Here is a 12,015-nt window from a genome sequence, read left to right as displayed (position 1 = left end):
TCATCCAGTTGATTACCAAGTCCTTGAATGGTGGTTTCAGACTCCTGGGTATTTCAGTAGGGAATGTAATGTAGAGCCATGATAGAAAAAGCTGCTGTACCGTAAATGAAGTCAGTAAAACAGTTGGATTTGATATGTCAGCTTCTTCTGCATTAGCAGGCAGTCTGCTCAGGATCTTTGATGCTTCAGAGTGAATACACTTAATCAATGTGACTTTCCAGTTCCTGCACCACCGTTGATATAGAAGAGAATGGATCTGGGTTCAAACCACAAACTCGCGCTGAATACACCAGTCTCTAATGGCATAGAACACGCAGCCTGCTTCTGGTTCAGATTCTGATACATTACACTTACCACGGCTGGATCTACTGCAGTTGTTCTCTGATGGCTCTGATCTCTGTACAGCATCAGACTGACGACTGTAGTCGGGAACATTCTCCTGTTCGTTCTCATCATCAGAATGTCTCTCAGGAAGATTCTCATCACATTGTAGCCTCACAACTTCAGATTCAGGAGCAAGATTACACCATTCATCAATCACAACATCCCTATTTTGTTCAAATTCTTCCAGTGCACTCTCAATATCCTCAGAGTTCTTCTCATACTTGTCTTTATTTCTTTTCACAATCCTTTTCACAGACTCACTGTGGTCTGAACATGGAAGTTGCACAAAACCTGAGTTGTAGAAGGACTGATAGGTTTGAAACCCTTGTGGTTTCAGTTCCTGCTCTGATCTGTGTGGAAGGTAAAGTCTCAACAGTCGACCATAATATTGCTCAGGATCTTTTTCTTGTGAGCTGTGGTAATACCTGATTATAGCTGGTTTATCATTCTTTCGCCTTTGTACAAATCCAAGCTGGTTTAGAAGAGGAAGCACATCTTTTCCTTCATTTGGACCACTCACCAACCGGCACAAGGCAGCAAAATCAGCCAGGGACATTTCCTCATATTCTGGTGTCTCAGGTCTGCATTTGTATTTATCACTCAAACTTGTCATCCAAATATTACAGCTGTCGTGTGTTGTGCTTTCCAGGTAGCTCATCGGGCGACTCATTTTTACTGGGTTATCATCTGTTGGTACAAATACAACACTGCGGGAACACTTTTCATTTTTAGGCCACAGACTCGAGTCACACACTCCTGTGCACTGATTTCTCTCTTTTTTGAGTAAGCCTGCATCACAGCTCTCATTTCATCACATTCATTGACGGTGTTCTTATCAGAGTTATCAATAACTGTCTTCAGGTATTCAGAGAGGCCAGATTCTTTCTTCGTTATATATTTACAGAGGTATTCTATACATGAATAGGCATTCAAAATTAATGAGACATCTAAATTAGAGTTCCAGGCTTCAAGCAGGTCTGGGTTGTAATTGTTGATCCAACACTCATTTGGGTCACGTTTCAGAATCAGAGCTGTTTTCTTGTTTATGTCTTGGAGGCATTGTTCATACTCATTCATTGTCAAGTTGCATCGTGACAGAATCTGCTCTATGGTGAGGGAAGCAGCTTCAGGTTCTTTCAGCAGGTTCAACAAAGGTCTGAGTTTGGCTTTTGCAGCTTCAGTGTCTGAATCCTCATCCTGTCTCACAATCATTGTTCTTATGGCTGGTGGTTTTGGAAACCCAAATCTACAACCAGAGTTCACACTCTTAAAACATGTTTTTGTGTGGTTTTTGCTGTGCTTTTGTAGTTCAGTGACTTTTTTGTGCAGTTCAGGTTGTTTTTCTGGATCAGGGAGCTGAGCTGAGATGTATCTGTCCACAAAATCACAGACAGTTTGGTCGTCATCCACATCTACTTCTACCTTTTCTCGAATCCACAGCAACATGTGTATATGCGGACTACCTCTGTGCTGGAACTCAACTCTGTAAAAGTAATCAATGATTTCACCAAGGGGCTGTGCAGGAGAAAAAAGCAAATCTCTGAACAAAGCCTCAACACGTTTATCAAACATTCGCATGGTGGTTACTGGATTTGATCTTAGAATTTCACACTTTTCTGACCAGTCCAGGGCTTCAAAATCAACCTCTTCACCTTGCTGTCTCTTTATTGCTTGAATCACTTCAGGCCATCTCATCTCAGCAGCAGAGAAAGTGACAAAGAACTGAGGTGTTCCTATTTGGCGGACCATACTGAATAAATCTCTGGTAGTTTTCTGCCAGTAAGCTGGAGTTCCTCTGAGTGGCTGCATAAATCTGATTGCATCTTTATTTCTTACCAGCTTTTCTACTTCTGTCTTACTTTGTAACATTCCTGATGTGATTTTGCGTCCATCTTTGGTCATAGTTTTACCTTTCCTTAACTGTATTGTCATGCTGGAATTAGCCAAGTGTATTTCAGTGACAAACTGTGAGAAAAACAGGTAATTTGTATCTTTAGCAAATCTTGCATCAATGTTGAAAAGCCTTGACTTGAAGTAAGCACTCGGTGTGAGCTTGAGACGTCTCTTTTCATCCAGTGTATTCTGACCAGTAGGAAACTGCACAGGAAATGCCATGGCTTCCAAATGAGGAGTTCTGAAGAAGCTAACAGGATTGTTTCTTTCTGCAGGAGCCACACAATATGTGTTATCAGTGAAACAGAGAATCTCTTCTGAAATGTCTACAGGCTGCAGACAACTTTCTAGAGCAAAACCTCCATTGTTCAAATCACTTTCTGGTTCCTCTGGATTTTGTTCCTCTGGTTGTTCATCACAGGATTGCATATTAATAGCTTGTTCACTTTCAGACTCACTTTCGCACAAAAGGGCATCTTTTTCATAGTTGTCAATTTCCATTAAATCTGCTTCATCATAATCATCACTTCCCATGCTGGCTTCATCACTGCTGTCATCATCAGGCAACGTAGGATCACAAAGCAATGCATCATCTCTGATAACAATATCTGTGTACTGTGGATGAATCTGTTTGAGTTTACGCAGGGCTTGGATCAGTTTAGACCAGGTGACAGTCTGGAACAGCTGATGGCCTTTGTAGCACAGTCGTCTTTTTAGCTTGATCCTCATTATCTGTGACTGGTTTCTGAGCCGAGGTAAAGAATCAACTGTTTGTTGGACCTCAGATGGTACACACACCACATTACCACGTATGAGTCTTTGTCTGCCCTTTGGAAGAGGAATAATCTTAGCAAATGGTATGCATTTCGCAATCAGATGTCTCTCCAGAATGTTGAGATCACACAGTTCAGCTGGAATATCCTGCAGTTCTAAACCATTGACAGCAGCAAGCCTTGGCATGCGTCCACTTTTGAGGGAACTGTGACACGTGTGACAGATATACTCCTTTTTTCTCTCAACGGGAAAGCTGCAGTGATCATTACATGCTTCATCACACATATGAACAAATTTACCAGTTAGACACTGCTGAGCTACAGTTTGGTGTTTTGAGTAATTGTTTCTTTTGCAGATTTTCACCTGATTAGGAAAAGAAGCTTTTAGACAAACAGTACAAACATAAGACGGTGCTGATTTAATGTTTGATCTGAAACAAGATATGGCCTCATTCATTAAAGTGTTATCTGACTGACACTGTAAACTTTCAACTGGTCGATGCATCTGGCGATATTTTCTTTTTATTTTCATTGCACATCTGAAATTATGCATCTGTCTAAAAGAAAAACCGTTCCAATATTTTACTCTCATTCGTTCTCTCATATTGTCCTTGTGTTGCTGCTGAAATTGTGTCTCTTCTCCATAACGTTTAGTGATGTAAGATCGTTTTTTCTGTTTAAATTCTTCACTTTCTTTATATAGGTTAGAAACATATGACCTCATGTAAGCTTTATGTTTCTCTCTGAACTCAGCACAAGTTCTGTATGTTCTTCTAATACGTTCCTTCTGCTTTTCTCGGAACATGGGAGATTCTCTGTATGTTCTTCTTATTCGTTCCTTCTGCTTTTCTTTGAATATAGGACATTGTCTATAAGATTCTTTATATGTTTTTCTCATACGTTCCTTCTGCTTTTCTCGGAAAATGGGAGATTCTCTATATGTTCTTGTTATACGTTCCTTCTGCTTTTCTCGGAAAATGGGAGATTCTCTATATGTTCTTGTTATACGTTCCTTCTGCTTTTCTTGGAAAATGGGAGATTCTCTGTATGTTCTTGTTATTCGTTCCTTCTGCTTTTCTTTGAATATAGGACATTGTCTATAAGATTCTTTATATGTTTTTCTCATACGTTCCTTCTGCTTTTCTCGGAAAATAGGAGATTCTCTATATGTTCTTGTTATACGTTCCTTCTGCTTTTCTCGGAAAATGGTAGATTCTCTATATGTTCTTGTTATACGTTCCTTCTGCTTTTCTCGGAATAAAGAATCTTCTTTATACATCCTTATGACACGTTCTCTTTTTCTCTCTCTAATTTTAGCACTATCTCTATAGATTTTTCTCAAATATTCTCTCTGTTTCTCTCTATATGTAGCATTGAGTTTATACAGATTATTTTTGTACACACTCTTTTTCTTACTGTGATCAGAATCATGAGACTTTCTACTAGAATCTTTTTTCTTTGCCTTAAAGCTTTCATCAAAAGTGTACGTCTGTCTTTCTTTCTTTTTCTCATTTTCCTTTCTCTGTGGTAGTTTTTCTTGGACCAATAATCGTCTCCTAATCTTTCTCCTTTGCTGTTTATTACGCTTCAACAGTTTATGTGAGAGTTCCTCTGTTGTCTTAGTTAAACAGGAGGCAGTGTTTAAATCATTCTGAGGAACAGATTCTTTTGTTACCTGAGTGTCTCTTACAGAAGATGCAGAGGTTTCTATTTCTAAATAATCAGAAGGACAATTGTTCAGCTCAGCGGCTGGCTCATTTGAATAATCCACTCTGGATGACATCACTTCAGTGGCTAAAGTGTGGGTCACAGTTTTCTGTGTTTGCTCAGTGGATTTTGGGGTTTCAAATTCAGGTTCATTTAAAGCTGGTGCTGGAACAGTTGTAGCTGTTTGTCTGTTTTCATCAGCATCTGTTTGGTCAGCTGCGTTTTCACTGTGAAACTCGACAGGCTGTAGCTCATAAGTGCAGGTTGGTGCGATGCTAAACATTCGGTACAAGCGTTTGATCCTGTCAATCATGTCGTTAAGACGTGTGAATTTTAACATAACTGCAGTTCCACCACTTACAGCTAGCGACAATGGCATTCCTGTAGACTTACGTGGGTGAGGGTCAAAGTATGCATATTCACCTGAAGTCAGCCTGCAAACTGCGATGACTGTTCCTCCCATGACTAGCAAAGCATAGCAAACCGCTGAAGCCAAACACTGTAGTCCCTGTTCAAGGCTCGGAAGGTGAGCTGTACCATCAAATGTGCCGTAATGAGCAAACTGAGACATATCCACTTGATACTGGTGTCTGCGGCTGGTGACCACTGTGGGAAGCTCATCACAGGCTAGAAACACGCTGTTCACAAACCTCTTTCTGGCATCTGAATGCATGGCATGGCCTTTATCCAACACACGGTTTAGATCTGCTCTGGTAATGAATTCATCCTCGTGTAAGAATGACAGGAAAACCAAACTGTTCGCCATGCATTGCTGATTCCTGTACTTTCCATACTTAGCAGAGGCCTGGCTTCGGGATGCACAGATGCTACTCACTCGTGGATGACTTTCACTGTTTGTAACCTGTACATGAGATGGTCCTGGAGCTTCTCCATCATGCTGCATTTGCACAGTTACCTGGGGTTCAGTCTGGATTACCTGCTGTACTTTAGCATCTGACACACATGCTGAGCGAACACCTCTCTTTACCACATCTGCATAGGACACTGCAGCTGTCTGAGCACTGTTCTGCACTTCTGGACTGGGAATAGTTGTAACAGACACCTTTACCTGCTCACTGCTCTGAGAAACATTTACCTGTTCTTTCTGCTTTTGCCATCTAAGCTTCTGGGACTGCGACCTTTGACCTTTTCTTGGCATTTTGAAGTACAACTGGACCTTATATGTATTTATACACAAATGTAAACAAAAGTCAACCTGTAAACACTGAAAAACTAATGACTTTAATAACTATTAAATCAGAGATTTATCAGAATTGATGTAAAAGGCTGACTTAAATACAAACTCAATATAAAAGTTATTTAAAGTTCTTTGAAAACACTTTGGTCTGTTTTATTGTAACTTTTTCAAAAACTGTATATTATTACTTCTTATATTTTTTTTTAACCAGACTGGATAACAAATAGGTCTATACTTCTGTAAAGTAATATGCAGAATAAATCTCAACAATCAATCAACAGGCTATGATAAGAATCTTAGCTTTTAAGTAGACTTTGTGTAAATCTTTAAGATATTTAAAATTTAAAGCAAATATAAGGAGCTGTGATGGTGTGGTGATCAGATGACAGGCGATGGGGAGTCTTCAGCTGGATGTTCTGCAGCAGTCAGGAAACAGGAAGTCTGGGTTCTCAGGGCAGCCTCTAGATGACAATTCTAACTGAACACTTACACTGAGTGACAAAAAAGGGTTTGTCCTTAAATAATAATAGTATAAACTTGTAGTCAAATATTATAGCCAATGAAACAGACTTGAAAAATGTATTTGAATCAAATTTAATATTTATGTGAATATAGCACTCTGAATATATTACAGAATAGTCAGATTATCTTATTACAAATAAACCTTTCAAAAGGTGTATATTTTATATAATGTATCAAAGTAATTGCACCAGTAAGCCAAACTATCAGTGTTTATTCCAAAGAGTAATGCCAAGTTAAAACTACAAATGTAGGGCTGTATAAGTAGTTTCTACTATAAGTTCTACTGTACTGATATTCTACTACTGTATATTCAACTTTCTAATTGTAATTTTCAGCAAAATGACTGAATGTGAGAGAGTTTAATGACAGGAAAGAAGGAGCAGTGAGAGCAGAGATCTCTCAGAATTCTGTAACAGATAGATCAAGTACTGGTACTTGGATTTCTGAAAACTTGGAATCTGAAAACTTGGATTTCTGAAAACTTGGATTCTGAAATTAGATAGAGCGCTTGGGATAGAGGGATACAAGATAGAATGGCTGTCAAATTAGATAGAGCAGTAGGGATAGAGGGATACAAGATAGAATGGCTGTCAAATTAGATAGAACAGTAGGGATAGAGGGATACAAGATAGAATGGCTGTCAAATTAGATAGAGCAGTAGAGATAGAGGGATACAAGATAGAATGGCTGTCAAATTAGATAGAGCAGTAGAGGATAGAGGATACAAGATAGAATGGCTGTCAAATTAGATAGAGTCGGGAGAGTGATAGGATAGACAGAATTGCTTATAATGATAGAGAGAGAGGATCTTCTGCAGCAGGTCACCTGTAAGACACAAAAGGCCTGGAATTAGTCGTATTTCCAATATGCTTGGATTTACCATATTCTTCAGACTACATGGCACACCTAAAATCCTGTCATTTTCTCAAAAATATACAATGTGCCTAGTGTATCAATTCTGGTTATGCTTACTGACCTCAAATGGGATTTCTGTGGTACACAGAAATCAAAATTCTGTCAAATATTTTAGTAAGACTTCAGTAAACTACAAAGCTGCGCTGCTTGATGTATTGTCAGAGCATTATGGCTACCATAGTCAGGACCCTCGCACAGTAATTCGTACGGTGCTTCAACATAACATTATGGTGTGTGTACAAGGACCTGGCACGTGCTAAGAGACATGCTTATGAAGCAGATTTCAAACTGATCAACCCATGAAGAGTTTGATGGATTTGTGGATGAGGAATGAACTGAAAAAGTGAGTGTATTGTTCTGTATTTTATGTGTTACAACTGAACAGTGTTGAGAGTTGTTTGTGAATGACTTGAATAAAGTTTGACTTATCTGACTGTTTTGTTTGGCTTAATCTGCCTTAAAAACAGACTTGTTTATTGACATTATGCCTTATAATCTCAAAAATACAGTAAATGTAGGGCTTTAAATATTAAAGAGTTCTACAGTAAATTATTGGACTGAACAGAATGACAATGTTTAACAAATGGTGGTGGAACCTGTTATAAGGACATTTTTGCGTTCTATTAAAACACTAAACTAAGTCTATAAAGTCAAACCAAGACGTGCTGCTACAGTAACTTACTGTAAATATTATATGGTCCTAATAAACCCACACACTGAGGTTACAGCAGACAGTTTCAGGCCTCCTGCTTTAAACACTTTATATCCATTAAACTCAAAATTATTTATTGACTGGCCAAAAAGAACACAAAACCTTTCTCACATTTGCCTAAAAACATCTTGATGATCAGCAAGAGCTGTGCGGACTCACTGTACTAAACTGAATCTTCTAAAGTGAGAGAAGTATTTCAGAAAAACACCAGCATTAAAGTCAAACATGGTGCCATTACTGTGATGGTCCAGAGTTCCTTTACTACTTCAGGACCTACATCAACTCATCAGGTCCTGAGTTTAATCACACTTGGGATTTGCAACAGGAAATTGATCTGAAGCACACAAGCAAGTCCAACTGACTAATCAGAATCTCGACTTTAATGAAATTGAGATCCTTCAAATGATTTCAAAACACTATTTTTGACCTTAATTAAGGCAACTCTGAAATTAAAGTGGACCAAAATCCCCCAGTGATGTAAATCAGTCATTACTAGTTACTATAAATGCTTGATGGTAGTTGTTGCTATCAGGGCTTTCACAGCTGGGTATTAGAGAACAGATAGCTCTGGTTTGGTTTTCTCTGCTTCATACATGAAATCATCACTTTAAAACTGCTTGTATTTGTACTTATCCAGGTCGTCCTTGTTAGAAGATTTGAAACATGTGACAAAAAACCATAAACAAAATAAATCTGCAAGGAAGAAAGACTTTTCCCAGCACTGCACCTCAGACAAAACCTTTACTTACCAGACTTGAGACGATCAGATCAGCAGTCTAGAGAAAGGAACCAAAACATCAGATCACTGTTTAATGATTCAGACTGTTGAGCCTCTTCGCACACAATCCAATTTACTGTGACATTAAATAACTAGTCAAATCCTCCATTTCTTCATGCCTTTATGAACTCACTGTAGTCTAAAGAGGGCACAATTTAATTGCAGAGTCTCAGAATAGGCACCAATATTTGTTGGCACAAATGCAGGATATACCAAATATTTCGTACACAGAAGCTTTGTGGCTCCAACATTTTCTATCACAAGTCAGTTCTAATAACATGTGAAGAACGACAACTTTTAATTTTTTTGTCTGCTACTTAAATCCACAAACATAAGGAGAAAATGAACAACTGTATAAAGACATCTGACATTTAACTATGTTTGGATTTAATAAGCCATAAGAAATTTAAATCATACATAAATGGGCTACTAAACTTCAGGGACATTTTCAGGGACAGTCAGAGGCCCTGTGTGGGGGCTTTGCTGCTACAGGTCACAAATCTTGTGTTTTTGCCAATCAGTAAATGGAAACGTATCACAAAAAGTCAAACTACTGTATGTAACTCGTCAAATGTGCTACGCAATGCCAGGTTCATACTGCTTCAATTACAATCACTGTTTACTTACCAGCAAAGGCAAAACCAAAGATCTCTTTCACTCTGTGTAACAAAAGACAAAGCACAAAAATACAGAATGAGAAAACTCAAATCAGCATCACAGTCAATACTACATCAATCTGTGTAGTCCAAAAGATTCAGTACACTTCTTTGTTTACCACAGCAACAAACAACTCACCTCTTTTTTCTACACCTTATTAAAGATTACTGTCTTCATTAAGGTAAAATGTGGTTTCATCCATTTGTAATAAGCCACACAAGTTTCTCAGCTATGTGATAGCTCTAATTTCATAAGCAATGATTTGCTACACCTAGCACTGCACACTTTATCAAATTCTGACATCACAATTTCAAAGCATGAACAATCATAAATGAAAGATTGGGTGATATATTTGTAGGCTTTAACATTTGAGTTGGTCTGCATTCAAATTCTGCGCCCTAAAAATATTATCACCTGCACACAGTATCATTTAATATGCTGTTGTTTTAAATATCTACATATCATATTAATAATATTAATGGCGCACTGCTGCATTTTATTTATTTGAAGGTGGCCTTTTTTTATATTTCATTAATTTTTCACAAAGTGAGAAGTTAAACAGAGCTGCAGGTGTAGGTTTTATTTAAAAAACAACCTGCACAAACAAGTGTTAAACAGTTCTTAAAAATTTACTAAAAAACTAAAATTAATTAATTTAAAAAAAAACTTCTTGTTAAGAGATGTTATTATTCTTATATTATGTGTTTTATCCTCACTCTCTCTCTCCCTTCTGTTAATTAACCCACAACACATATACATCCGCACAGGCACGTGACTCTTTTTCTCCCGGTGTTCTAGGAATCCACCCTACCGTTGTTTCTGCGCATGCGCACAACACGAAATTCAGTGGCAAACCGTCCTACCTTTGTGAATATTAGCTAAAAAAAAATACTGGCCGATAGCATTCACTGCCAAACCATCCTACCTTTGTGAATGTCACCTACAAGCATACTTAAACAGCTAAAATTTAGTGGCAAATTGTCCTACTTTTGTTAATCTGAGCTAGAAGCATACTTTCATAGCGCCATTTAAGTGGCTTTCAGTCAGAGGCGGTAAAATGTCTCCTTTGAAGTTGCCGACCCTGCTGCTTCAACAGCTAATCAGTGGCTCTAAAATGGTGGCTCATTACCTTACAACCTAAAGAATGAGGCCGTTTTAACTGACTGGTTTGTGAAGAGGAGAAAGACAGCTTCCCTAAGAGACTCAGAAACACTAACACACCGAATGAACCAAATAAAACCACACAATAACTGTATTATACAATCAAATGAACCATATTAATTTCACACTGGGCCTTTAGGACCGCTAGGCGTTAGCGCTTAGGTTGTTAGGGCTAGCTTACCAATACTTGTTTAAATACTAAAATTACAACATTTCACTAAAAAAAAGCAGCCATTGTGTTACTTTAATATGACTTATATTTTCACTGGCTTTACAAGTCACAGACAACAACTCGGTAAATCACTCAAACAGCTTATAGACATTTAATTTCAGAGAAGAGAAGCAGAGCAGCTTACCGGGCCGGCAGGGATCAGCAGAGAGTGGGCGGAGATGCAGGAGTGAGCCGGCGACGTAAAAAAAGAGGCATTCACGGGTAGTGGGAAACTCCGTTATTACACAAAATTGGCATTGAAAACGTGAAAGATATATATGTAAATTTAAATATTATTATACTAGATTTCTTTGCAACAGAAAACAACTAGCAGAAATTTAATTCTATAAGTTGAATCAATATTTCAAACAGGATTATTTGAATTTGAAGTAATGGTTAAAAGTCATAAATAAATATAAGGTCATTATGTTAAAATGTAGTGTATTATGATAAATTTATTTAACTGGCTGGAGTAATAAGAACCGTCTTCTCCTGAACAACAACACCAAGGGGCTGGTGTTGGTGTTCACCTGAGCATCCTCACAGGACAGTAGGAGCTTCAGAGGCTCACCTCACTGCACTGCAGGAATCAGAGGTTCAAGAGGTCCTTTAACCCCACTGCCATGAGAATTTTTAACAGCACTCCTGACATGTTCATTGCACATTTATTTATTTTATTCTAATATGTATTGGTTGTAATCATATGAATTCTGACCTAAATGGACTTGCACCCACTTCTTCACCCCTGCTGCAGTGAGGTAAATGTGTGGCTGTCTCCAGCAAGACTCTTCAGTGAGGGTTTTAAAGACAATCATCTAAACCAGGGGTCAGCAACATTTAAGACCCAAAAAGCCATTTGGACCCGGTTTGCACGGAAAAGAAAACACTGGGAGCCACAAATACTTTTTGACATCTAAAATGAAGATAACACTGCACACATTGTTTTTTACCTTTATGCTTTGTATAAACAACTATAGTGTGTTGCGTATGAAATGCTACAAAGTAAATGAAATTTTATTCATGTAATGGACATTTTGAACTCTTAAAAAATAACAAAAAATAAAAGCATCCAGTCGAAGGTCTCTCTTAAAAGAATTAAAAAGC

General features: G+C 38.1%; 1 long non-coding RNA gene across 1 annotated transcript; it reads right to left on the bottom strand.

Annotated features, from left to right (window-relative positions):
- Positions 1 to 7,196: 7,196 nt before the first annotated feature.
- On the bottom strand, positions 7,197 to 11,104 carry LOC109198256 (uncharacterized). Its single transcript, XR_002059151.2, has 4 exons — positions 11,057 to 11,104; positions 9,510 to 9,541; positions 8,854 to 8,880; positions 7,197 to 7,302 (listed from the first exon to the last, which is right to left on the bottom strand). It is a non-coding gene; the product is annotated as an uncharacterized LOC109198256 (long non-coding RNA).
- Positions 11,105 to 12,015: the final 911 nt, after the last annotated feature.

Source organism: Oreochromis niloticus, unplaced genomic scaffold (assembly GCF_001858045.2).
Source record: "Oreochromis niloticus isolate F11D_XX unplaced genomic scaffold, O_niloticus_UMD_NMBU tig00001027_pilon, whole genome shotgun sequence".
Taxonomy (NCBI): Eukaryota; Metazoa; Chordata; class Actinopteri; order Cichliformes; family Cichlidae; genus Oreochromis; species Oreochromis niloticus.
The sequence above is the reverse complement of the archived record's forward strand: the minus strand, read 5'-3'. Positions and strand labels throughout refer to the sequence as shown.